Source organism: Bombyx mori, chromosome 22 (genome assembly GCF_030269925.1).
Source record: "Bombyx mori chromosome 22, ASM3026992v2".
In the NCBI taxonomy this organism is placed as follows: Eukaryota; Metazoa; Arthropoda; class Insecta; order Lepidoptera; family Bombycidae; genus Bombyx; species Bombyx mori.
Window position 1 is genome coordinate 12,826,071 of NC_085128.1, and position 6,000 is coordinate 12,832,070.

Sequence of the window (6,000 nt, forward strand, 5' to 3'; positions counted from 1 at the left end):
CCTCAGTCCGTGAACTACGATTTTTTTTATTGCTTAGATGGGTGGACGAGCTCACAGCCCACCTGGTGTTAAGTGGTTACTGGAGCCCTCTAAGGTCTCAGTATAGTTACAACGGCTGCCCCACCCCTCAAACCGAAACGCATTACTGCTTCACGGCAGAAATGGGCAGGCGGTGGTACCTATCCGCGCGGACTCAAGGTCCTACCACCAGTAACTCACAAGAGGTCCTACCACCAGTAACTATTACACGAAAACTGTAATAGTTTTTGAAACGTATATATTAACGTACTAATTTATATAGAACACGTATGTCGGATAATTTGATATTCATTGTAAATATACGAAATTCCGAATCCAGTTTAAGTACAATCCAATTGACAAGCCTTAATTCCACCCGTAAACATTTTATTGAATGCGTTGCGATGTTCACGAAATGGGTCAACAAATACTTTGATATTGAAACAAACATTGGAATCATGTCGTATTGCGCGTACTGTCAATCTTATGAGAGAAGACAGTATTGTATTGGATGTAAGCCAGATTTAAGAAATTTCTTTATGTTGCCCGCGATTCGCTTGAAACGTTTCATACCATTCGATCTAGTATAACTAACAAAACACGCAGATAGCACAGGAGTCTTACGCTTTAAGCTCGTCAGGGTTACCTTTTCTTAATATTTACATATTTTTTTTGTTCTCATGGTCTTTTTTTTTTCTTACGAGCTCCTGGCCCGCCTGTTGTTAAGTGGTTACCAGTGGTTACCCTCCTTGAAATAGGAGTTCAACTCTCAGTATTATAGTATAGTCAATCACTCGTAACAATCTTGAAACATTTTGTAAAATTATTAAATCTTACATAAAACTGTACATTTTAAATAATTGTATTCCAAAGATTTTTTATTATATAATAGCTGACTCGGCAGACTTCGTAGTGCCAAACAAAAGGAATCCGTCCGACGGGGGACACATCAAAGGAAAAACAAAATTGTTATTTTTATTTAATTCCGAACATTTTCACATTTATCTAACCTTTTAAACCTTCTCTCGACCTCCACAAATATTTCAAGAGCAAAATTAGCCAAATCGGTCCAGTCGATCTCGAGTTTTAGCGAGACTACCGAACAGCAATTCATTTTTATATAATACTAGCTGACCCGGCAGACTTCCTACTGCCTCAATCGATAAATAAAAGACCTAAACTTTTGTATAAAATAAACATAAAACAAACAAAAGGAATCCGTCCGACGGGGGACACATCAAAGGAAAAACAAAATTGTTATTTTTATTTAATTCCGAGCATTTTGATATTTATCCACCTTTTAAACCTTCTCTGGACTTCCACAAATAATTTAAGACCAAAAATTAGCCAAATCGGTCAAGCCGTTTTCATGTTATGTCGTGACAACGGAAAACGGGTTTCATTTTTATATATATAGATATAGATAGATAAACTATATTTTTGAATACAGTTACTATCTCCTATATTTCAGACTAATTGTTTACTTTACATTTTTTTTTTTTTTTTTATTGCTTAGATGGATGGACGAGCTCACAGCCCACCTGGTGTTAAGTGGTTACTGGAGCCCATAGACATCTACAACGTAAATGCGCCACCCACCTCGAGATATAAGTTCTAAGATCTCAGGTATAGTTACAACGGCTACCGCACCCTTCGAACCGAAACGCATTACTGCTTCACGGCGGAAATAAGCGGGGTGGTGGTACCTACCCGTGCGGACTCCCAAGAGGTCCTACCACCAGTGATTACGCAAATTATAATTTTGCGGGTTTTGATTTTTATTGCACGATGTTATTCCTTCACCGTGGAAGTCAATCGTGAACATTTGTTGAGTACGTATTTCATTATTTTTAGTTTTTAATTACGATCGCAATTAATTAAGGAGGGGCCATCGGAGTCTAAAGATAGACAGATCCGGTGTACTTGAATGGTGCGATGCGACTATGCCTAGGTTCGAATCCCAGGGACAAGCACAAAATTTTCTCTGGAAGTGCGTACCTAGGACATGTTCACGAATGACTACCACAATGAAAGGATAATATCGTGTAATAAATATTAAGCCTGTAGCTGTAGCTATCGAAAAAAGTAATTTAAAAAACCGTGGATCACTTACTCAGAAAAAACATACAAGTTTTGAGTCTTCTTTATCTTCTCCCTTATCATAGATACAGAGTTAATCGAATTTGCATAATTACTGGTGGTTTTTATGTTTCTCATTTGACTAATGGAATTAAATAATTTTCAGTATTTTTGTACATTCTTTTATCCTGATTATTTATTTTTTTCTATGCAACTGTTTGTTTATCATCAAATACTGTTCTATTGTATCTATACATGTGCTTGCAGTTTCTTCATAAGATCATTCTAATATTAAAACCTAACCTAACAAAAAACCATTTTATTAAGTATGTAAGTAATGCTGTCTGGTTTATGAATTAAAACATTACTCTGAACATTTTCCACAAAGAAGAAAGCTGTGTACACAATTTCATTTTAGCCATCTATTTTAGTTCAACGACTTTAGAAAATCTCCAAATAAATAAATGGCTGTAAGAGTGAATCATTGTAACAAATATTTCTTATCTTAATATTTTTTTTTTATTGCTTAGATGTGTGGACGAGCTCACAGCCCACCTGGTGTTAAGTGGTTACTGGAGCCCATAGACATCTACAGCGTAAATGCGCCACACACCTTGAGATATAAGTTCTAAGGTCTCAGTATAGTTACAACGGCTGCCCCACCCTACAAACCGAAACGCATTACTGCTTCACGGCAGAAATAGGCGGGGCGGAGGTACCTACCCGTGCGGACTCAAACTATTTTTGTAGATAACATAATATCCAGTGGTAGATTCTGCAAAGCACTGCTCTTGCTAAGGCTGGTGTTAGCGAATACTCTCAGGTTGAGCCCGTGAGCTCATATACCAGTCTGGAATATAGCTGGAATAGTCCACTAGGCTACCAGTGAATAGGTAGGGAAAAAAAAATTTTTTTTGTACCGAAATTGATGAAGATTTTATTTAGACATTAGATACAAAATCTAGTTTTTTTTTTCGCTGTTCATGTGTTTATCATAGATAAAGTCATTGTTTGTCTGGTACCACGGCAAGAAACCACCAAAATAAAATCCACCCAATGTAAATGACAGCTTCATATGAACTCCTATATGATCATTAGCTGAGTGGTATCAACCTAGAATAGCATCATTTCTATTTCTTGTCGTGGGTGTTATGAAAGGTGACTAAGAGATTCACCAGATAACGGATAATAGTATTTTTTAATACAATATTGATGCAGTGCAATTAAATTTAGCAGTGATGGTAAAAACTGAAGAAAATACTACAATTATCTTTTGTACAGGCTCTGTTCTCATCAAAGATCCATTGCCCTAAATTGTGATTGATGAAACTCCACAAAGACATTGGATGATCTCCTTAACAATTCAAATAAATCCACCTTACTCATTATTACACAAATTATAAATACATATTGCAGTTTTGACTTTGTACTTTCCCATTAGTTTATGAATGTGTGTTACACATGTTAGGTTGGTTACTTAGAAACATTATTTCGACTCCTGGTTTGAACCAAGTCTTAGACCACATATTTATAGAGGGTGCCTATGTTTGACTATGTGAACAAATGTGTTAATTGTGTTATGACAGAATATGTCACATTACATAGTTTTATATAAGGTACTCAAGTTAAGAATTACTATTTTTAAAACCCATGCATTCTAGATGTGTATTTAACTTTACAAACCAAAACCATTTTCAGAACAATTCAACTTGACCCAATATTACATTTAGTTGCATGTAATGTTTATCTACTGAGAAAAACAGCAGACCTACTTTCAGATTTATTTTAGTACTCTAAATATACTCCTATTCTTTGAGTACATAACATGAAAATTTACTGAATCCCTCAGTAAATTTGTGATTTTACAATATTCTGTATTTAGACAAATTTACCATGATACATTGAAGTAATATTTTTTATTGTGTTAATTTAATTGATTAAGAAAAATATTTGTTTTTCTTCTTATATTTTTTTTATAAATTAAAATCATCATTTTTTTCAATTATTCATGTACACAAGGGTATGATGAGTGAATTTATTATTCAAGTAATCAATGAGAAATTTTAATGTGAAAATTTAAAACATTTAGTCTGAACTGAGAACTGAACTTATTAACTCGTTGATTAATATAGATTCTGAAATAAAATGTAATACTTAAGCTATAAATTGATTTAAAAAATTCTTGTATAACTTCAAACAGGTAAATTTAGGAATTTAATCGTAGTTATGTAGTTTTCCTTTGTTTTAAGCTATGTACCAGTGGAAAAAGGTCATGTGTGGGTAAGAGACACCTTAATGTTTATCATTACAGTTTGCTGACCTATTTTATACATTGTTTTCATTATACTTTCTAATTAAATTTGAAGCATAGTGCGCCCGTATTTAGAGGTGGTGGTAACACCGCCGGATGAATCATAATTCAGCAGTTTACAGCACTGGGCATTGCCTGCTGATGTCATACAGGCACCCGAGATATCGAAGCTACGTATTGTGGAATACTTATAACACTGACTCGGTACACTAAGAATACTTTCCGATATATGAAAATAACATATGCCTCTCTATTAAAGTTCCCGGACACCACACCAACAACCACGTTCATAAGTTGACGTTCTTATGTAATATTTTATGCGATACTATATTTCCCGAAACCTTCTTCTGACATAAAATAGCTATGTTCACATAAAAACACTTAAACATGCAATGATTTCTGCGTAGGAGGCATAAATACCTTTATTTTATGTGTAATCCAATATCCAGAAGAAAGTCGCTGTCTTATTTACACACGAGTTCACTGTCATTCATGTATAATAACACTTCATCACAATGCAGCACTACACAAATTTGCACTTAAAATTATATTTTTGTGTGAAAATATCACAAAATGCGCCATTTTCGCAATATAACCGAAGGACAGCAGTCACAGCAGTCAGCACTCGCTGCCATCTTTTTTGTCAAATGTCTAAAAACTAAATATAGCGCTTGGAACGAACTCTGGTGTTATTTTTAGAAAATACATCGAGACTTTCACTTTAGAACTACTAACGACATCTTTTTTTCATCTTTTTATATTCATAGCCTCTTCATAGATGGCGCATACAAATAATACAGAGGTAACTCAACAGGTGACGCTAGCATAGAACTTTAAAAGAAGTCGAAAAGGCAAAAACGTTGACAACTGACAAGTTGTGTGTAATTATATTCTAAGGCCACGAGCAAACCCCTATTGACCAGGGCTGAAAAAATTACAAATCCATAAATCATAAAGATTGCAAGAAACATGCGAAAATACGTAGTTGTTCTAAATATGAAAGATAGGATTTAAAGCCCCTTCCATACTTCTATATGAAATACCTTTTGATGGCCTAAAATTATCCCTAAGTAACTCAGGTATATAAGCTATCTTAAAATAGCAATAAATAGGCATCTATGCGTATAATTTAAAGAATATTCTACAACTTTCTCAAATTCTCAAAACATTGTAGATGTCTTATTAAATATTAACTTATTTGGTTGTTACTTATCTATATCTATACTAATATTATAAAGAGGAAAGATTTGTTTGTTTGTTTGTTTCGAATAGGCTCCGAAACTACTGGACCGATTTGAAAAATTCTTTTTACATTAGAAGCTGACATTGTCCCTGATGAACATAGGCTACTTTATTTATTTATTTTTTTATTTTTTATTTTTTGTTTCATGTGTGTTTTAATGTTTCCGAAGCGAAGCGAGGGCGGGTCGCTAGTAGTAGAATCGTTCCGATATCGAGTCGAGGGAACGCGTTCCCGGCCCCGTCACGTCACAGCCGGAGTCCCGCAAGGCTCCGCCCTCTCCCCGTTACTATTCAGTTTGTATATCAACGATATACCCCGGTCTCCGGAGACCCATCTGGCGCTCTTCGCC

The 6,000-nt window shown here is 34.9% G+C and overlaps 1 protein-coding gene across 3 annotated transcripts in view; it reads right to left on the bottom strand.

Moving 5' to 3' along the window:
* LOC101741298 (treacle protein) overlaps positions 1-5,132 on the bottom strand; it is a 47,523-nt gene extending 42,391 nt beyond the window's left edge. For all 3 annotated transcript variants that reach the window (XM_062675015.1, XM_038018757.2, XM_021348215.3), the window contains exon 1: positions 4,829-5,132. The gene's annotated coding sequence lies outside the window, so the exon portion shown is untranslated. The remainder of the gene's footprint in view (positions 1-4,828) is intronic.
* Between the last annotated feature and the right edge of the window lie 868 nt (positions 5,133-6,000).